We start from the raw sequence: 23,484 nt of genomic DNA, 5'->3' as shown, positions 1-23,484 counted from the left end.
TGTCTGGAACCAACCATGGCTTGAGTCACTGGGGAAAGGGCCCCTGCCTTCACCGCTATAGAGCTGGAGAGACTGGTCCTACCCCAGTACCGATTGCTGTATGGACCTTCAGACCAACAGGTGAGTACACTTTGTGCATGATACATGGGGAATGAATGCATGAAGTGCTGTGTGTGAAGGCCTCGTGTAAGGGGGGCAGGTTGAGGGGTCCTGGGCAACGTGCTGCATGTATGGTGGGCAATATATGTGCATAAGGGGATGGGAGGGATATGGTGGGCCGTGAGTGTAACAAGCCGGATGGTATGACTGATGCCTTTTTCTATTTTTATTTTTCTGCAGGTCAGCACCCATCAGAAAAAGGGTATATGGCGTGCCATCGCCAAGGACGTGCGTACCCTGGGGGGTCTTAGGCAGGCGGAGTACCCACTGTCGCAAACATGGATTGCAGTGCTCTGACAATAGATCAGTCAGTTAGAGGGACTTTTTGCACTTAAGGATTATTACTTATTTGTGCATGGGAATTATTAAGCTACTGAATAGGTCAGTTTACGGTGACACATTGAAGGTTTTTAAAAGATTTTTTTTAAATGCACGGTGGAGATTTCTAATAGTTTTAAATTATTCCTTTGGTAATGTGATGTCGTTTGTACTTGCTAGGTACTTCTCTCTTCGTTAGTCCTGATGAGGCCCTTAATTAGAGTGGGCCAAAACGCGTCGACCTTTTGCATCTGAAGAGAGGTTGCGAAAAAATGTAATATTATTCATAAGGATTGTTTAAGTTACGCATCTTGCTTCAAATGTGTATGAAATAAGGGTGATACAGAGATGTGTATATAATGCAACGATCTCTTTTGTTGTAGACTTACATTGAAAGCATTGGCAGTAACCACACTGTTTTGGAAAAAAGGAGATGATTGAAGGACTATAAGTTTTTTGGATTTTTTTCATTTGTTTGTGTATTTGTATTTTGATTTATGTGTATAGTATCTTTTAGAATGTGTACAGGCAATTCTTATATCTGAGCAAAATAGAATGAATTAAGAATATGTAATTAAATTGCAGTTCAATGATTGATTTATAGTTTCATATATTTGAAATTAATAATTGCATTTTTCCCCATTTTTACCACTTGTTAACTCTTTGATCGACTTTGCCCAGATAGAATGGGGTCAATAGGATAGAATCCATTTTCTCTCTCTCTAACAATGTTCACAAGCGGGCCATTAGACATTAAATAATGATGGGTTGAGGGAGGAACCCTCCAGGACTCCCCTATTAAACCGTATATTAGGGAACTAAAGGGGTCACTAAAGATGGCCTGGGTTAGATTACTGGGATAATCCCTGATACAGTGAAGTGCTTTGCCATGTGTACTTGCATTGTGCAGTCTGTGGATTAAAATATAATGTGGGACTGTGTCAAAAGCCCAGAACAGATCCAGCATTATAAGCATTGTTGGAATACCTTCATCCAGTGAGAGTCTGATGGTATCAGTGACGGCCACCAGTGTGATTTCCATACTGCACATTGCTTGTGCTTTTGCAAATAAGTGGTCAGTTGTTTGTTAATATGGCATTCTAGACACTTCCCAAGAAGAGGAAGCAGAAAGATAGGGCGATAGTTGGAAAGAATATCAGGATTTGTGTTTGTTTTTTTAAGTATGTGGGACATTTGGCCGGACTTCCATTCAGCTGGAAAAAAAGAGAAATTGAAAAGATTGCAATATAGTGGACTAAGGAGAGAATGACCTTAGGAGGGTAAATGTCCTGCTGAGAGCCGGATTTAGTGCTGACTAGCATCGATTGTACCTACTCCAACAAGCATGACTCAAATTCCTCTAATACAGAGGAACTAATAGGAAAAGGCAGATTGAAATCTAAATAAGAGCCTTTTGACTCTGGATGGCAAAACAATTATCACAGAATTATTAATCTTGTCTTCAATAAAGTCTGCTAGTGAATCACATAACAATTGTGAAGCCGGGCTGGAGTGATGACAGGCAGATGGCTTCACAAGTTTGTTCAGCATTTTAGAAAGCTTCTTAGTGGAGTTCCTTGCTTGGCTTATTTTGTCATCAATGTAATGTTTGCATGCTACTTTTATATGTTTGTGATACTTTTTTTAGCAACATCCTATACATTTCTTTGTCCGAGGGACAACCAGTCAGATGCAACCTGCATTTTAAACTTTTGCATTTGGATTTTTCTAGACGCATTTTGTCAGAATACCAAAAAGCATGGCCTTTCGTTGACATCTGAGATGCTGGTTTAAGTGGAGCGATTATAGCAAAGGTGCAAGTCAGAAGGCCGTTGTATGCTGTTAAGGCATAATTCATTTCAGTGTAAGGGGGCGTATACGGCATAAGAATTTCAACCATGGCATTGAGTGAGTTTGCTTTTCAATTCCTTTGTAATCTTCTAGTTTTCAAACTAATTTTCCTGGTTTTCTGGTCAGTAGGGATTAGAAACTAGTGGTAGTGATCGGTCCATGTTAAGGGCAGGGGGGGTTCGCTACTGATTTCTAAAGAGTTGGAAAAATAAAGTCTAAAGTATGGCTTGCTTGATGTGTAGGTCCTATCACTATTTGAAGGAGCCAAATCATGTCCATGTCTTTTAGGAAGTCCACTACACCAGAATCCTCCAGATTTCCCCATGAAAGATAAAATCACCCAAGAGCAGATAGTTGTTAGATGATAGGACGTGTGGAGCAATATAGTCCATGAGTTATGGCTAAAATAATTTTTAGTGCCTGGTAGGCGATACACAAGAGCCCCTTTCAAACAATTGGTTGGGGAGATAGTAATTTTGAATATGCATAGTTCCACCCAATCTGCAATATAAGATAGAAATGGTTTCAACTTTCAATGAGTCCCGCCTCCTTGTCTCATCTTTCTGTCTAGCTTAATCAGGGCCTAATTCTCTGGTTTGGCCAAGGGAATTTAATGGAGAACTGCAGAGTTCAGCCAAGTATCTGTAAGAAAGCAGATGTTAGCGGATAGGGTATGTTAGAAATGGGGTGTCTGGTTGGCAGTCAACTTGCACTCTGTCCAAGCAGGGACCCTAACTCTAGTCATGGTAAGGGAGATGCACAGTTCAGATAACCCCTGCTCACCCCCTTGGTAGATTGCACAAGCAGTCAGGCTTATCTCAGCTGCAATTATTTGCACAAGTGCACACAGTAACACAGTGAAAACACCCCAAAAGAACTCCACACCAGTTTAGAAAAATGTCCAATTATTATCTAAATCAAACTACACCAAAATTACATAAATCTAACATACACAAGCAAAGATATGAATTTTTAAAATAAAAAGAGTCTTGATCCATAGAAATCAAAGGATCCTTTGTTTTAGCACAAAGTATCTGGTATGCATCAAACATAAAGCCGCACAGGCGAGCGTGCATCGAAAAAGCAAGCAATGCGTTGATTCCTTATTTTCAAGTGTCAGTGCATCAATTCTTTCTCCTCTTGGTAAGTGGTGTGTCGATTCTTTCATCGCAGGGAAGGGATGCGTCGGTTTCCGGAACAGCAGCCTCAGGTCAGTGCAGTTATGTTGAAGTTTTTGACGCCTAGGGACGATGCATGGAAAATCCAGACGCACGGCAGTGATGAATCCACGCTGAGCTGGCGATGCGTTGATTTCACTGGTGCTGCATTGTTTTTTCAGCCCCGGTGCAGACGCTGCGTCAATTTTTCTGTCACATGGTTCCAGTGGGTGAATTTTCACTCTGGTTCTGCCAGCTTCTCCTTCCAGGGGCCGAGGGACTGGATGTGGCAGCATTTGGCAAGTCGGCGGTTTCAGCAAGAGTGCCCAGGTGCTGGCAGTAGAAGTCTCTGATGTCTCTGAGACTTCTTAACAGCAGGCACGCTTGGTCCAAGCCCTTGGATAATCTTCACAAGCAGGATACACAGCAAAGTCCAGTCTTTGTCCAAGGCAGAAGCAGCAACTTCAGTCCCAGCCAGCAAAGCACAAACAGCGAAGAAGCAGTCCTCCTCTTCACAGCTCTTCAGCTCTTCTCCATGGCAGAGGTTTCTCTTGATCCAGAAGTGCTCTCAAAATCCCGGGTTTTGGGTCCACTGCTTATACTCATTTCTGCCTTTGAAGTAGACAAACATCAAAGGAAAGCCTTTGTAGTGCACAAGACCCTGCCGCTTCCTTGCCCTCCCCCAGACCCACACTAGGGGTTGGACACTGTATTGAACGAGGACAGGCAAAGCCCTTTCAAGTGCAGGTGTCAGCTCCTCCCTCCCACTCCAGCCCATCAGTATATGCAGGAAACACCTCAGCTCCTTTTGTGTCACTGTCTAGAATGAATTCACAAACAGCCAAACTGTCAGTCTGACCCAGACGGGTATTCAGCAGCCAGGCAGAAGCACCGAATGGTTAAGCAAGAAAATGCCCACTTTCTAAAAGTCGTTCTAGTGAATACAAAACTATTACAAGAGCAACCCAGAATGTTCACGTGAACCTGGTACAATTATTGCATAACACCTATTCATGTGAAACTAATTTATAATCTATTTAGATATTGTACATGTGTTATGCAATATTACCCTTGCTAAAAGTGGCATTTTTAACCAATCTAAAAACCAACTTTAACAAAAGATGTATTTTTAAGTTGTGAGTTCAGAGACCCGCAAACTCCATATATCTATCTGCTCCTATTAGGAAACTGAACTTAAAAGATATTTAAAGGCAATCCCTATATTAATCTATGGGGGGATAGGCCTTCCAATAGGGAAAAACAAATTTGCAAGCATTTCACTATCATAGCATGTAAAACACACCAGTACATGTCCTCCTTTTTAATACATTGCACCCTACCCATTGGGCCACCTTGGGCCTATCTTAGGGGTAAATTACATGTAGTAAAAGGAAAGCTTTGGGCTCTGCAAGTGGGTACACTTGCCAGGTGGAATTGGCTGCGCAAAGCTGCACACACAGACACTGCACTGGCACTCATGTGGATGGCACACCCAGTGCTACAGGCCCACTAGTAGCATTTCATTTACAGGTCCTGGGCACCTCTCAGGCACTTTACTAGGAACTTACTAGCAAATCAAATATGCCAATCAGGAACAACTGATCATAATCACAATTTACACAGGCAGCACTTGCGGTAAAGTGCCCAGATTACCAAAAAACAGCAAAAATTAAATCCAGCACACAGACACAAATACAAGAAGCAGAGGCAAAAAGACTGGAGAAACCACGCCAAGGATGCCGGATCTAACAGAGTAGTAATGAGATTCCAAATTTCAGTGGCATGTTTAGCCACAGACTGAATATTGCAGCACAGACTCTTTAGCACCAGTAGTGCCTTAGTAGATGTAACCCCCGTCATTTTCCCTGATTATCCATGGGTGGTCGAAACACAGGAAACTGTGGTTTCCCCATCACTGATACAAATGACACATGTAGATCAGAGAACCCACACTTCACTCATGATGTTGGAAGGGAGACGGTGTGAGAAGAAGGGTAATCACTGTGGCAGCCTAAAGTTGGATATATTAGAGTACTAGATTTGCTGCGTATAATGATTATTTCCCACAAGGAGTAGTGGTGAATTGTGTGGCATTACATAGTAATCGAAGATCTCTGGTCAAAGAAGCAAGGAGTCTGGCATCTGCCGATGTCCAGTTGCAGACGGGCACAGTTAGGCTTATATTTGGCACCCCAGTGACGTGCATGTGTCCTGTGGTGGGCATCTTCAAGATTGCCTAGACTGCTAACCTAATAATATGGTGTTTGTTGAATGGGGCAACCTGGAAGTGGGCAGCCCTAAGGAAACCTCTCTCCACTCGATCAGCTACTGCTGTGGTGGATCAGAGAGGTGAGTAAACATCAGAATATGCCCAGTTAAAAATGGTGCAAACACACTAACTATTACAACAAGTAAATAAACATATAGTAAAACACAGTATGGAGTAAAACACTTGCCCAATAGTTAGCATGCTTGCATGCCCTGTGGTGGCTTAAGTAGGCATCGCCAGCAGCACCTAGACCGCTAATCTAACAATATGGTGGAGATTGAATGGGTCAACTTGGAAGTGGGCAGCCCTTAGGAAACCTTTCTCCACTCATTCGGCTACTGCTGAGGTAGACCAGAGAGGTAAGTAAATGCCAGAAAGCTCCCTGTTAAAAAAAGAGCAAAAACACTAAGGGGGTCATTCTGACCCTGGCGGCCGGTGACCGCCAGGGTCACCGACCACGGGAGCACCGCCAACAGGCTGGCGGTGCTCCCGAGGGCATTCTGACCGCGGCGGTTCAGCCGCGGTCAGAAAGGGTAAACCGGCGGTCTCCCGCCGGTTTACCGCTGCCCCATTGAATCCTCCATGGCGGCGGCCATGGGGATTCAGACACCCCCTACCGCCATCCTGTTCATGGCGGGAAACCCGCCATGAACAGGATGGCAGTAGGGGGTGCCGCGGGGCCCCTGGGGGCCCCTGCAGTGCCCATGCCAATGGCATGGGCACTGCAGGGGCCCCCGTAAGAGGGCCCCGCAAAGTATTTCAGTGTCTGCTTTGCAGACACTGAAATACGCGACGGGTGCAACTGCACCCGTCGCACCCCTGCAACTACGCCGGCTCAATTCTGAGCCGGCGTCCTCGTTGCAGGGGCATTTCTGCTGGGCCGGCGGGCACTCTTTCGGAGAGCGCCCGCCGGCCCAGCGGAAATGTTTAAATGGCCGCCGCTGTCTTTTGACCGCGGTGCGGTCATTTCACAGCGGTACCTTGGCGGACGGCCTCCGCCGTCCGCCAAGGTTAAAATCACCCCCTAAATAATACAATAACAAAAACAAAATAAACATGAAGTAAAACACAGTGTGGGGTAAAGTGCTTGCCCAACAGTTGTGAACAGTAATGTTCACAAGTGCATTCACAGGAATAGTTGGCAATCTCATAGCTCTTCCCATGATTATCTCATGAGGAGACAGTCCCATCTTCCGATCAGGTACACTGCAAAGACTTGTCAATACAAGGGGCAAAGCATCAAGCCATTTTAAATATGTTGAAGCACGCACTTTTGTCAATTTGCTTTTTGGTGTTGCATTAACCTATTCCACAAGACTCAAAGCCTCAGGTCTACAGATGAAGTTTAGTCTCAATTCCACTTGCAATGTTGCACACAACAATCTCAGGTCCCCATTATTGAAATGAGTACCTAGGCCTGACTCTAGAGAAGTCGGAAACCCAAATTTGGGAATTAGTTCTCTTACCAACAATTTTGCCACAGTGAGTCATTTCTTCTGGTCAGGTAAGCTTCAACCCAATGCAAGAAGATGCACACAAACACCAGGACATATCTGAGCCTGTTACACACAGGCATCTTGATGAAGTCCAGTTGCATCTTGCTAAAGGGACCCCCTGATCTTCCTATAGGACTTAGTGGTACTGTAGTTCTTTTTCCAACATTTTTCTGCAGGCAAACAAAACATTTGTGACACAGTGCTTCAGACATCAATCTGAACTTGGGATTAAACTATGTTTGCCTAAACAACCGAATCATGGCATCTCTTCAACATGAGCTAGGCCATGGAAATGCCTAGCCATTAAGGGCAACAAACTATTTGGCAACACAGGTCTTCCATCTATTGATACCAAAATGTCATCATTCTCTATCTTGACACAGCCTGCTCTAACCCAACTCTGTTGTTATTCCTCTGACACCTCTTCTTGAAGCCTCTTTACTTCTTCACACGTGTCTGTGGTTGTTAATAAAATGTTGTAGTTGGTCTCATTCATTCCTTCATTTGTAAATTCTACATTAAAGGTACAGACATTGTGAGTACAGTACTTTGCAACCTCATCAGCATACTTATTGCCCAAAGTTATATAATCATTTGCACTACGATGTGCGGGGCACTTGACTACTGTAACCTGTTCGGGCAACTGTAATGCCTCAAGGAGATTGCTCACTTGGTCATCATTGAGGATGGGGGATCCGGAGGATGTCTTAAACCCCCTCTGGGACCATAACTGTCCGAAGTTATGCATAACACCAAAGTCATACTGGCTTGTTGCATAGTTCAGTTAGTCATGCTCCACTTCACTATCTTTAGTTGTATTGCCTGGTACAGGTAACAGTGTAGCAGGATTTAGAACAGCATAGCGCTTGACAGTTACATTTTCTGCCCCAAGTATGGTTTGTTCATACTTAGTAAGGCAGCTATTTGTCAAATACTGGGTTGTAGTCCTTGTCAACAGTAACTCCACAGAATGGGGAACATAAACAGTTAGTGGGTGACCCATAACTATGTTTTCACATTTCTCTATGCTGACAGTGACGGCTGCCACCGCTTTCAGGCAACCTAACAGCACAGAAGCTATGGGATCAAGTGTACCAGACAAATACGCTACAGGCTATCAATGCTACCAGTAGGTCATTGATATACGGAACCAAGACTTAGTTACAAGGCATGACCAATGACTCCAGATTCTTCTTGAGAATCTGGTTGAAGGTGGAGGGGCTCTAAGTATACCCTTGTGGACCTTGGCACCATGCCAAAACAGACTGCCAAACAGAAATGCCAAGAGGAACTGACTGTCCTCATGCAAGGTTATGGAAAAGAAAGTCTGGCACAAATCGATCACCACAAAACACTCAGCCTTACATAGAATTGGAAACAAAATCACAGCTGGACTCGGTACCACAGGACAAAAAGGAACAGTAATGTTGTTGACTTTCTTTAGGTCTTGAACAATGCAATATTCACCACTTGGCTTCTGTAAGCCCATAATGGGTGAATTGGATGGACTCCCCTTTACCTCTTTCAAAATGCCTTATTGGATCATGAATTAAAATACTGGAGTAATCTCGGCAATTGTTACAGGTGTAAAATCATATTGGGGTGTTCTTGGATATTCAGTGTTTGGCTTCGCCATGATTTGATTGGGTTAAACACCTTTGATCAACCCAATGTCCTTTGTTGTAAAATTCCAAACCTCAGACCTGACTTCATCTTCAAGGTTTGGCGACGAGTCATTAATGGTCATCATGGTAAACAATGCAGTGTAAGAACCATCATTCACCAATTTGAAGGCAACATACTCATCATGTGTTTACATTTCCATACCTTTCAGCATAGACTAGATAGCACAGTTAAGCTTGCAAAGCAGTGCTTTTCCCAAGAGACTCACTGGACTCTAATCACACACCACAAATCGGTCATTCTCTTCAAAGGAGAGTTGAACAAAGCCTTCATTTCAATTTACAGTGTAACCCATTTAGTTACACATGAAATCCAGGAGATGGATGATAATGTTTAAAGATTTATTAGAAATGTAAAGCCAAAATGATGTTAATAAATCTCAAAACATGCCATATAATACAGAATCACTATAGTTGAAGTAAAGCATCTAACAAGGTTAAATCATATATGCATAAGGCATAAAAGAATTTCAGTTGAAGCAATATGAAAGATGGGGTACAGAATCTGAAGATCTGTATATAAAATTGATGTTCTTGCATGATCAGTTGAAAAACTAAGTGTAGGAAATTTCCTCTTTTGACATGGTCACCCCCCCCCCCCCCCCACCCACACACATGTTTTGCCTTCTGGTGTTAGAATAAGTAAAAAAAAATAGCAATTTGGGAATTTGCTTAAATGTTTTTTTGTTGAGGAATAAAACTTCTTTCTGGTAGATAAACCAACAGGTTTGACATCAGTTTTTATCAATATGCATAGCATGGAGGCAATCACTATCTGTATGAGAAGGCTTTTACATCAATGCCTTTCTCTTATAGATATATTGTCTTCAATAGGAGCAGTAACTATAAAGATATGTACAATTGCTGGCAACATTTTCTGAAAAAATATGTGAAATAAGATATATAACAATCGTCCACTTTTTTCCTTTCCCGATTATTATGAAATTGTGCAACTGTGATGCCAAGCTTGGGGCAGATGAGAACATTAGGTTTAATTTCCTGCGTGTTAAAATTTAGCCCACTTGGGCAAGAGTGTATTCATTAGGGGGATGATGTTTGAATTGCAATTGGTATTATTAATTTTATTAAAAAATAGCCCACTTGGGCAAGATTGTATTAATATAAGGGGGAAAGATGTTTGAATTGCCATTGGTATTATTGATTCATTAAAATAATAGCCATTTCAAGATGGCCACGATTGTTTTTCCCCTGCTTTGAGTATAATGCTTTGTAGTCTGTTTACAATGTTAATTGGAGTTTGAAGCACTGTAATATAAACAGAAACTGTCATGGCGTTTGTTGCTCGTGACCAAGTAAACATTGTTTCCGAAACGCGTCGAGTTTTGTGCGTGCCATTAAAATTCTCACTATAGCAATGATTTTGTGACTGGAACTTTTGTTTTACTCGGCGGAGTATGAATAGCTAAGAGTGAGAGGAATTTAATTGTAATATGTAGATATATATATATATATATATACATAAATAAATAACATATAATATAATATTAATTATGTCCTCCATAGCTGCTGCCCGGGGTACGTTTGCCACCTCATGGCAATGCCCATTTCAGGATCCCCACAGCATCCTTTGCAACAAATAACAGCGCACACTTGCAAACAGGTGAAAACGTGGTTGCATTGTGTAGGACCACCGAATTCAAAGGGCTTGTATTCTGCACATCCACTTTCAAGTTGTAGGGTAATATATGATAAAACCAACTGGAGAGTGAGGGTGCAGACTGTTCCTTACTGTACAATATGCTGAGGGGATAAATGTACATGTATGTGTAAATTTATAAATATGTAGAAAGCGCATTCCCACATGCCTAAAACTAGATTAGGTAGTGCTTATATATCTGCTACTAAGGTGACTCATACTTTAAACTTAAAATCCAAAACAAAATGACTCAAACTAATGAATTGCAGTCAGAAAAAGAGGCACAAAAATGCTGCTAAAAACTCCATATTGTGCCACAAAATTTCACATATTGTGCCGCACAATTTCCTTGGTTATACTGCAATATCCTAGAGGGTCTGATATATATAAACGTCTAATTCCCTATTGTGAATTCACCTTCAGTAATACAATTTAGATGTTCCACCTTAGAATAGTAAAGTTAGGACACACAATATATGTATTGTATATTATATTATGTCATTCTTGTAACGCATAAGGATGCAACCAAAATTATGCATTCCAACCTCTCATGTTAAAGTCCAATGTCTTTAATCATTTAACCTTCTTCTGGAGACAAGATAATATGACTTTATTTTATAGCTATTTTTTACTGGAAAGATGTGCTTCCCCCGACCTGTAGACTGAACACAAAGTAAATAAAGACTGCGGACATGTTTTAAAACAAAACTGGATAGCAATGAATTAGGAACACGATGTATCACAAATATGTTTCTTTTGAAACCCATGTATTTTGTATGACATTGGGAAAACTTTACAATCAACATTTCCTTGTAAATGTCAAAATAGGTAGATAATAGTTTCACCAAATGTATGCATATATTATATTATGTGCATTTGTATGCTAAATTTACTTTTCTTTGATGCCGAAATTAGCCATACCGCAACATAATTTGTTTTCCGTTGCTGAATACGTCCAGTGGCCATGTTACTAAAAATTATTGCCCGTGGTAAATTGTGTCAGCAGCTTACATTTGAGCCAAAGCATCATATTGACAACCAACATAATTATTGGGCAACTCAAATCCTCTTGCATGACACGGTTTTTCATTAACAATACCTCTTGTTGTAGTTTTTTATGCTAAGACATGGAATTAAGGAAAATAGTCCTTTGTTATTTGTGTTTCTATTTGAAATCAATTGTTAGTGTATGCTGATGACCTCATTCTTAATCATTCTAATACTGAACATACTGAACATTTGCTTAACACATGACTATTATTCAACCTGGAAATAAATTAGATATAAATAACGTTGAAACAGTGTGGCCTAGTCAAAATGTATTTTGTAGTATGTTTAATAGTTCTACAATAGTACTACTTACATACTACAAAATGCTATTCACTAACCTACGGGGGAAAGTTTACACCACCGCCTCTTGTCTCATTTCTGTGTGGAGATCTCTGCCAGAACTGCAGAGATCCCCAGACTCATACTGCTTTTGTTTAGTAATAAATATGGGTGGGATGGTGGAGTGGATGAAAAATGGGGAATATATATGACTAAGTCGCAGTTGTGTGGTTTAAGTTGTGGTTAGGAGAGCTTAAAAGAGGTCTGAGGGGAGAATAGGGAGGGACTTACTCATGTAGTAATCAGTGCTGGGTTTTCAAACTCAATGAAAGAAATGCTGAGTTTCTAAAACATAGGTAATTTAAACTAATGTTAAACATTTGATCCCAAAATGCCTGTAGTTAACATGGTGGGGATGGTGTAACCAGTTAAAATAACGACAGTCCTAATTGCCATTCATGAATTATTTGGTGGAAATTTAGCAAAGCCTGATTGCAAAGCTATGGGTACGATAATGGTTAAAGTGTTGATGTGAGCTGTGACTGAGCTTCCATAAGGTGCATGAACGGCCTCATTATGAGTGTGGTGGTCTTAGGACTGCCACACTTATGGTGACGGTCTGACCACTGCACTCTAGGCAGTCAGAGTGCCACATTACAGTTCTGGCAGGCGGAACGGCCAGGGAACTTCCGTCACCACCAGGAACATCGTTCCCAATGAGCTCATGGCGGTCTGAGTTCAACTCAGTCACAGCGGTGCTGATCCTAGTCCCGACGTGCTGATAACAACTCAGCCTTCCTCCAGCCTTTCCATGGCGGTTACCCAACCATGGAAAGGCTGGTGAAAGTCAATGAGGGGGCAACAGGGGGGCCCCACACTACCCATGCCTATGGCCTGGGCAGAGCAGGGCCCCCCCTGCCCAGCACCATCGGAATGCGCACTGTCAGCAAAGTAACCAGGGCGCATTCCAATGGTGCTTGTGTGCTATGGTATTGGCCTCAGCTTCCTTAAGGGAGCTGAGACCAATACTGTAGCACTGCATCCGCCAATTAGCCTGGCGGGAATGACGTAATACAATGTTACTGCCAGTCAGCTTGGGGGAACATTGTAATATGCTTGAGGAGGATACCTCAGCCATGGCGGTGGCATCCTCCCTGTGACTTTGGTGGTTGGCTCGTCTGACCGCCAAACTCGAACTGGGGCCCAAAGTCTGAATTCTGTGCGGTAAATGGGTCATGGAAGGATCCTGAGCTCAGAATTAGCAGCCTAGCTAAAGAAGCAAAACTTCCACAAATATATACTTCTACTACATGTGTAACAACACAAAAAACAAAACAAAAAAAAACATTTACAACCTAAGAATATTATTTATGGTTATTGTGAGTGGTCTATGGTCTGGGCGGGGGGGGTGTCAATTGTTAGTCCTACCAGCTCTAGAGTCATCTTCCCCCAAACCTTTTGCCTTCACACTTCCTGTTTCGTTGAATTCATTTTTTTTTGGTCTTTGGACTCTGCACATTTTCCCTCTGCTAACTGGTGCTACAGTGCTTGTGCTCTTTCTTTTAAACCTGGTGAACATGGCTCACACCCAATCAGCATATTTAACTTACTTGTAAGGCCCTAGTAAAGCGGTGCTACATGTAACCAGGGCCTGTAACTTAAATTGTACTAGCGGACCTGCATGACTTATTGTGCCACTCTTTTTTTAAGTACTTTTTTAAAATGTCTCATTCCTTTCCTTACAGCCTTATGTGGAGATTTCATCCTGGCAAAATAAACATTTGGTAGGCCTAAACCTTGCTTTTTAGTACATATAAGTCACTCCAAGGTTAGGCTTCAAAACACTGATAGGACGGAGTGTGTTGTGTTGGAGATGTACTTTTAGGTTTTACATGTCCTGGTAGTGAAAAACTCCTAAATTTGCCTTTCACTACTGCAAGGTCTCTGCCTCCCATAAGGCAGCATTGGCTTACATTATTACATTTTATAAGTGATATATTTTGATTGGAAGAGGTAGGATAGTCATTTTTGGTATGTGAGGAATTATAATTTAAAACCCTCTTTTATAGTCTACTTGGATTTGAAATCATAATACTAAAAATGCCTCCTTCAGAAAGTTGCCATTTTCTCGACTGAACAATATGGAGCCTGGAGCCTGTTCCTGGGTCACATAACTAGGTGCAGTTGGCAACTGGACTTTTTGTAGTCAACCCAGACAGCATCACAACAGAGGGTCTGGATGTTGGCAGGATTGGTCAGCTCTGGCAGGATGGGCATGGGTGGCGCTGTCACCTTCCACACTTGCTCTTTAAAGACACTTGCCCAGCTCACGCACAAACAACTTCCCACTAGCCTAATATGCCACCAGACAGAAAGGGAGGCAGGAAAATCCAAACACCTCTGTAGTAGGAAACGCCAGAAGCTTCTCCCACTTCAAAGAGGTCACCAGGTATGAAAAGAAGACTCTCACATCCACTCGTAAGTACTTTCCTGGACGAGTGGACACTGCAGCCCTGCTGCTAGAGCCCTGACCTGCTTGCTCTGAAGGAAGATTGGATCTGCACACTTCATCCCAAGCTAAAGTGACTCTAAGAATCAGCTGACTGGCCTTATTTTCTGAGCTACAGGGTGCAAAAAGCACGAGAGGCCTCTTTGTGACTGCCCAGCTGTCCTACTGCCTGTGGACCTACCTGGACCTGCCACTGGAACTGCCTGAGCCCTACTGGTCTCTGTTGGAGTGAGTTCCTGATCCCCAGTAGGTGCCTTCCAAGTCCTGGATCCTTGGTGTTGCAACGGTTAAGCTCCTCCTCACAGAAAAGAAGGGTTCCTAAAGTTTTTGGATCTTCACAACCTTGAGCAGGCCAGTTTGTGCCAACATTACCCTGTCTGTGCCGAGTGACAACCTGAAGCTCTGGTGAACCCAGCCCTTCATGCTGCTGTGACCGTGAGAAACAACTGGCAGTGCGAGATCTGCACTTTGCACTAGACAGCCTGCAGTGACTGCCAATACAAATCTCCAGGAGTGAAAATCTGTGACGCTCAACAGGATCTTCATGTGACAGTGATGTCTGTTCATTATGCCCAGCCTGCTCTCCACATTACAGAGATGACCAAATGTGACCCTTTCCCTGGATTTCACGACCTCCTCCACTGCAAATGGAACTCTTTGCCCTGAACTTCAGAGAGTATCTCTTTCAGTAGGACTAACCTTGTCCCTGTGTCTGGCCTGTGCTCTGCCACGGTCAGCCTGAACTTGTGTCTTTCACCCGGTCACACATTACCAGATAACCACGAGAGGCGCTTTGTAATTTTGAGGTGCTATACTCACCTTAAATCTTTGAAATTGTATATCTCCAGTTCTACTTGTTGCATTTGTGTTATTTTGGTGTCAAATAATTTATTACATTTCACTCTATTTTTAAAAATTGTCGTGGAATTGTTCTTCTGTTGTGTTTTTTCGCTTTATTACTGTTTGACTGTTGCATAAATAGTTTAAACACTGCCTCTAAGCTACGACTGACTGCTTTTGTTCCAAGCTACAAGGGGGTTAAGCAGAGGTTAATGTAATGACTTTAAGTGGTTCACCCTGACAAGGATTATGGCTGTTGCTTGAGGAGGGTTTCACCCTCCTCAACCAACACCCCAGTTTCTCACACCGATCAGGAACTACTGTACCATCAGCAGCGCATCAGCAGGCATTGCAATTTTGTGAGCAGCCACCATGATTCATGTAACAAATGTTTTTCTTTTTAAAAACTAACTCTTAAAGCCTGAGTCTGTATTTGAAAAACAAAAAAATAATAACCTTACACTCTCTTAGTTTTCTCCCAATGTGTGGGGAGGGGCATTTTCATTTTTAATCTGTTCAGGACTACCATAGTTTCTGTAGTGGTCCTGGACAGGAAAAAAAGTACATCAGATCATTCTCATTAAATAGGGTGACTGGTCTCAGGTACTTAGCCTGACACCTCAATGTTCATGGTCTATTGGTTCAAAGTTTCCATAGGCAGAAACATTGGTGTTTTTGCCGGAAGAAACATGATGGTTCACCCACCTCTAAACAGAATAGACAGGCTGTACGTTTATGCATGGGATACTTTGCATACTTGCAGTTGAGTACCAAGTACACCCAACTCTAAATAATCCCCTAGGTCATATAAAAAAATAATGTTTCATGATTAAAAGTGCATATGATTGAATACAATTGGTTGTCGATTGTTGGTATTGGGGATGGCCCTTTCTGCAGGGTTTCCCCACACTTTTTGCCTTCCTCCTTCTACTTTTTCTGACCCTCTTTTTGCTGGCTTTGGGACTCTGGGCATTTTACCACTGCTAATCAGTGCTTAAGTGCATGAGCTCTCTCCCCTAAAACTTGGTATGTTTGGCTTACACCTGTTTGGCATATTTAATTTACCTGTGAGGCCCTTGTAAAGTGGTGTACCATATACCCGACCTGTAAATTAAATGCTACTAGTGGACCTGCAGCACTGATTGTGCCACCCACAGAAGTAGCCTTTCAAACCTGTCTCAGGCCTGCAGGGCCTGTGTGTGTAGTTTACTGCCACATTGACTTGGGCCAGATGTAGGAAGCATTTTGCATGGTGCAAAATGCGAAAATCTCAGTTTGCGCCATGAAAAATGCCCATTGCGATGCTCATTCACAATTTGTGAGTCGGTAGCGACTCGCAAATTGTGAATGCGACTCGCAAATAGGATGGGGTGTCCCCTTCCTATTTGCGACTCGCATCGCTATGCTAAATTGCTTTGTGACCGCGAATGCGGTCGCAAAGCAATTCGCAGTTACCACCAATGTCACACTGGTGGTAACCCATTCGCAAAAGGGAAGGGGTCCCCGTGGGACCCCTTCCCCTTTGTGAATGTTGCCCAAAATGTTTTTTTCAGAGCAAGCAGTGTTCCAATGGACCACTGCCTACTCTAAAAAAATGAAACCATATGGTTTCGTTATTTTTTTTATTTTGCAACTTGTTTTCCTTTAAGGAAAACGGGCTGCAAAATAAAAAAAAACTGCTTTATTTAAAAAGCAGTCGCAGACATGAAGGTCTGCTGTCTTCAGCAGGCCACCATCCCTGTGAGTGCAGGGACTCGCTATGGGGTCGCAAAATGCGACCCACCTCATTAATATTAATGAGGTGGGTCTTTGCGACCCCATAGCGAATCGCAGATGGTGTCTGAGACACTGCTCTGCATCTGATTTTGCGAATCGGATATTGCAAGTCGCACCAACTCGCAATTTCCGATTCGCAAAATCGGATCTTCCTACATCTGGCCATTTTCTCATACTGTTGAATTCTTCACATCATGCCGATCCCAACCTAGGTACCAATTATGTGCATTTACTCCACATATTGACTTTCACTTCTGCTGTGGGGATTTCACAGCTCTCAAGGAAGTTTTTGGTCATTCCTGCCACATTTTGGGCCCCATTATGAGTTTAGCGAATGGAAAACTCCATTTGCCAAACTCCTGACACGGTTGCCACCGCCTACACGCCGACCTCTCCCCCAGAGTTATTATGAGTTTCCTGTTAAGTCGGCAGGCAGAAACCTAGTTTTCCGCCCGCTGGCCTAGCGGTAAAAGGTCTACAGCATTGTCTCCAGCTTGTAATTGAGCCGGAGGCAATGCTGTCACCTGCAGGGTGCACCACCACCATTGCAATGTTCACTGTCTACAAAGCAGATAGTGAACATTGCAATGGTGCTGGCCAGAGAGGCCCCTGCACTGCCCATGTCAAGTGCATGAGAAGGGTAGGGGCTCCCCTGTGGCCCCCTGCACTTGTTCTCCACCAGCCTTTTCATGGCGGTGCTACCATCATGAAACCGCTGGCGGAGAAAGGGGTCGTAATCTCCAGGACAGAGCTGCTCGCAGGTACCAAATATGTGCATTTGCTACATATAATGACTTTCACTTTTGCTGTGGGGATTTAATAGCCCTCAATGAGTCTTTTGTCACTTCTGCTATATTTTCTCTGGTTATCCTGCTGTTTGAAATGCTTCTAACCAGTCTCAGAACTTCCTCACTCTCTCACTGCGCCCTCATATGACCTTGCTTTGGAGGCTTAGAATATTGTTTCTAAACTGTCCCTTCACCAATTTAGGGCCTGATTTAGATCCTAGCAGAGGGAATACTTCCTCTGGATATCCTGTCTGCTGTATTACGATCCCCATAGGATATTATGGGATCATAATACAGCGGAGAAGATATCTGTCACATTTGTGAGGAAGTATTCCTCTCCGGCAATATCTAAATAAGGACCATAGTCTGCTTTTATCGGAAAAAGGTGCAAGTTAAAATCAAAATACAATTTCTCATTTGCTCTCATGGCTGCTCACTCCTCATCTGATGGCATTCCTTCAGCTATACCCAAATTAAATACCACATTAAAACCTCAACCAGCTTGTTCATCAAAACACCTGAAACATGATCCATCATTGCCTGATAAGCATTCCTCACTCATCTCCATGAACATCTTGTTCCAACAAATTTGTGCTTTGCATCTTTTTGTAGAGGATGCAAGCTTTGGTTGTAAAATGGTCTACTATGGACTCTCACCTTACAGAAGCAGAACTTAATGTCAATGAGCTTCAGGCTGGGTCCTCATACATACCTATTATGCAGAATCAAATTCAAGCTCTTCAAAAACAGACCTGGAAAATAGAAACTATCGTAACAATGTTTGCATTTATAGTCTCCCGGAGAAGTTTGAAGACAAGAATCTGCTTTTTTTCTTTCACCAACCTTTTGCATCAGCTTCTGGATTTGCCTAAATCTATGACTCTTAATATTCAAAGGGCTAATAGGTTAGGTCGCAGATCCCCCATGTCCAATTCCTCAGTTAAAGAGGCATTATTTTCATATTCCTGGAATACACCGGCCTCCTCAAGGTTCTACAAGCAATCAAATTACAAAAACAACTAATCTGGTCTGGTTCCAAGCTCTTCATCATGTAGGATGTCTCTAAATTCATGGCAGATAGGCGGAAGTAATTTCTCTGTCTTCGACCGGCAATGCATGCCTTGGGTGCACGCTTTGGCTTACTCCATCCATGTTCATTTAAACTTACTCACAAAGAACAAGCAAACACTTTTGATGAACTTTCAGAACTAAGAATGTTTTTAAGTGTGAATTCTTGCTTTGCCATAGAGATTGCTGGTTCTTCCATTTGAAATGTTGTAATTATATATAATTTCAATAGCTTTTTTTTCACTTCTAACAAATGTTCTTTTTCTTACATTTCAAGTGATGTTTCATCTTGTCTCGTCTTTTGTCATCACTTTTTTATGCTGTTTTCTGGCCCTGTGCACTGCGTAGTGTCTCGGTCATCCTTATAATATGCCGTGCCCACCCCTACCTTCATGTTTAAATTCCTGCAGATATTACTCTCAGTCCCCACATCTGTGGTTTGTACCCTCTTTTTTCTATTTTTTTGCACCCTTTTCTTTTGTTACTTTACTGGATTGTTTTTACCTCCACTTCTTTCCAACTACTTTTACCTTTCTTTTCCAATGTTATATACAGTTTTTTCAATGTTATATTTTTGGTCAGTTGATTGTGTTATAATACATTGTTGTTTCCATTGAATCCAGATGTATTACTTGGACTAGTAGAGGTTTAATCCACCCTACTAAGAGACAGAGAGTTCTTTCTCACTTTAGAAAATATAAACCGGATTTAGCACTCCTCCAGGAAACTCATTTATCAAACTTGAAGGCACAGAAAATGAAATGAAATGTTCCTGGGTTCGTAAGGTTCTTGTCTCTCACATGCAAAATAAAAAGAATGATGTTGTAATCCTTTGTAATCAGCATCGTGGTATTGCTGTTCTTTCACAGACTCATGCGGTAAATGGCTTATAACTAAATTATCTGTCAATGTATTACTGCTTTTAAAGTTTATGCTCCAACCCCAAATTACTTTTTGTTCTACTTTGGTCTTCAGAAAACATGTCTTCAGTTCAATGATTAATTGTTCCTTTTAGGTCGGGATTGCAACCAAATTTGTGACCCATTTCTTAATTGACAATGCACAGTCAAATTTATACCACATAAAATGCACAAACAATTTTGTTCTTTTATTTCTCACAGAGCTTTGGCTGATGCTTGGAGATTATCTCACCCTTCAACACAAGATTACACAACCTTCTCCCCTGCATAGAACTCTCTTGCCAGATTAGACCACATATGGGTGAGTTACTCTCTGTCTCATAACATTATTAAAGCTGAAATAATCACATTTTACTCTCAGACCATGCACCTGTCATAGCAGACTCTGATTTATTCTCTCCACAACCACCCCTCAACTGATAGATGTTTAACAATTCTTTACTCTCCAATACAAAATTGTCATCCTTATTTACAACCTTTACCAGTGATGTTTTCTCCACACATCAAAATCCCCCTGTAAACCTTTGGGATAGCTTTAAAGCCACAGCACAGGGCTATATTGTTGATTATGTTGCTAAAATAAAGAAAGCCTTCCTTGCCCTTCGCTAGACAATGTTATCCGATATTAAGAAATTAGAACATCAGTTTTATTCTTCCATCTGTAAAGATTTTTTGACATATTTAATAGTTGCCAAAATGCATTTTACCAAAATTTCTTCTGACAATGCCTTCAATTAATTGCTAAAATGCAGCTCTAGATATTACACAGGTAGTAGTTAAATGGGCAAGCTTCTGACTACCTATCTCAAAGTTAGGAATGACCGTCACAAAATTAATTATTTGCATTCCTCCACCCCTATCTCACTCTATCAAGACTCCGACATCCTTGAAGAATTTTTCAAATCTCTTTATACTCCTGAGAATGACCCAGCTATACCTGCAATTTATTCATTCTTTTATTCACTTCTCAAGCAACCCTACTCTCAGTTCCCTTCTCTATTAGTACTAAAATTGCTTATCCTATTTTCAACACTTTCTATTTCCCATTCATCCAAAGGTACTTTCCTAGAAGCTATAATATGTCCTATACCTAAATTTGGCAAAGATCCCACTATATACAACAATTATAGACCAATTTCATTAGTTAATGTTGACTATATGATTTTCACCAAATTTCTTGCTTTATGGTAAATCTTTCCTATCTCAGTTAATTGGACCAGGGCAAGTAGGTTTCATCAAAAGCTGCATGGGCTCAGACAATTCCAGGTCATTTAAAGTATAGCTCCTAACTTGGACTGTCCTCGTTCTGCTAATACTATTGACAAAAAGGCCTTTGACAGCCTCAACTGGTCATATATGTTTAAAACCTGCAGTGGCATGATTTCAGCCCAAAAATGTTTTCTTTAATTTTTACTCTTTATGGTTCTTCGTTGCCTTCAGTATTGGTTAACGGTCACAATATTTTCCTCTTCACAGAGGGGTTCACTAAGGATGTCCCTTATCCCCATTGCTGTTCATTCTTGCCTTAGAACAATTTCTCACTAAATTCAAACTTAGGGCTCATTATGACTTTGGCTGTTGGAAAACTCCTACCAGCAAAGCTGCAGAGTGGAGGCAGCCGTCTTACCGGCTGCATCCCCCCACTCATATTCCGATGTTCCCATTGTATTACAACATTCCCACTGGTCAGACTGGCAGGAACAGTGCTACGGTATTGGCCTTAGCTTCATTAGGGGAGCCGATGTCAATACCATAGCACAGACACCCTCAGAATGTGCACTGTCTGCAAAGCAGACAGTACACATTCTGAGGGTGCTTGGCAGGGGGACCGCTCCAGTGTGTTTCCACTTGTCTTTCCATGGTGGGGTCCGTGCCATGGAAAAGCTGGTGGAAACAGGATTTATGATCAGCATGGTGGCCCTGAGTTCAGCGATGCCGTGGCTGACCATGAGTCTCTCCGCTATCAGCCCATCGGGCCTGTCGGAGGTGACAGCGATCCCGTGCTGGTCCGACCGCCAGGGTCATAATGTGCCGGCTGAATCACCTGAATTGCGACAGTCTGTCGCCCTGGGCCTGGGGATCTCAAGACCGCCAGCCTCATAATGAGGGTCTAAATTCTTCTTTCTCTGGTTTTTAATATGATACACATCATTTAGGGCCAGATGTATGAAAACTGGGGTCTGTGAATCGCAAAATGCGATTATTAAGAAATTGCTATTTCCAAGTCGCAATTGGCCATGTAACAAAATTGCGATTCGGAAGTAGCGATTTCTTAAAAATCGCTATTTGTGGTTTGTGTGGCCCATATACCGAATCGCAATTTGCATTCTCGCAATTTGTGATTTTTTTGCGATTCGGTAAAAAATCGCAAAATGTGAGAAAGTTCGAGAATGCACACCTGGAGGAGCCTGAGGACTCACCAGCAGGAAATGAGTCATCCCAGGCTGTGTCCGTTGCCACACCCAAACCAGCATCCTGAGTGAGAGCAGCCCAGCCACATAGAGCAGCACTGTGAAGGAGCAGCATCACCTGAGCCAGAATGGAGCCCCAAGATACATCACAGGAGAAGCAGGAGAGGAAGCGCAAACTTACCCCCTGATCACATACGCCAGTTTTGCCTTGAGCATACAGTGGCACTGGTGGACCAACAGTAATTAGTAACGATATGGCGGCAGGTGTCTGACCTGGTCCCAAACTCCGCCGAGCAGTAATTTCATAGGTCTGCTCCAAAGTACCTGGAACAGGCACTAATGGCGGACCAGCTACTGGGTTGTACCCTGGTATCAGTTGTGGTTGCGGCTGGGACAGTAATTTTGGAGTTGACTCAATTTGCACTAACTTTGATTTCGTATATATCGGGTCTGGCGGCACTATCAGATTTGTAGTAGTCTCAAGCACTGGAACGTCTGGGTAGATTCTCTGTATCTGCGGTGGAGGTTGCAACTGTATCTGTATGTCTGGTGCAGTGGGCACACTGACACCATTCTGTATGAAAGCCGTATCACTAGTCTGTACCGTATCTGCAACACCCTTCTCCTGCGTCTGGTTCTCAGGATCGTTGCTAGTGCCTGGAGCGCTATCGCTCACTGCATAGGGTGGCGGGCGATCATGTAATAATCTGTCCATGAATTCCTCATCATCTGAATCGTCTTCCTCTTCCCAAGGTCTTTTATTCTCTTTAGATTTGTTTGAATCTTTATCTGTTTTACAGGAGGCTTTCTTTCCCTGTGTTTCTTCTCCCTGTGCTATTGCTGGGAACAATTTTAATCCATCACCAATTCCCCTTCTCCACATTTTACTCTAATTATCCCATCTAGCCTCTGCATAAGATTTTTCTGCCCTTCTCAGTCTTCTCTGAAACTTTTCTTGCCTCTGTTTAAGAGCCATTAGATCCCAAACCCCTAAAGCTTCATACTGAGCTGGCCTCGGAGGTGGTTTCTGTATGCTTAACATCCACCTCAAATTCTCTAGCACCCTCATATTGAACGTCCCATGTTCTGGGAACGCTAAACAGCCCTCCTTCTCTGTCAACTTGCGTCACTGTTTCATCCATAAACATGGCGCGACACCTTTCTCTTCCATAACTAAATAAGCTGGAGTACCCTCGGGTGGTGTAGGCTCCCCATCAGTTGCTACAATATATGCGTCCCCTTTTAGAGCGCTCT

Source organism: Pleurodeles waltl, chromosome 12 (assembly GCF_031143425.1).
Source record: "Pleurodeles waltl isolate 20211129_DDA chromosome 12, aPleWal1.hap1.20221129, whole genome shotgun sequence".
Classification (NCBI taxonomy): domain Eukaryota; kingdom Metazoa; phylum Chordata; class Amphibia; order Caudata; family Salamandridae; genus Pleurodeles; species Pleurodeles waltl.
Note: the sequence above shows the minus strand (reverse complement) of the source record.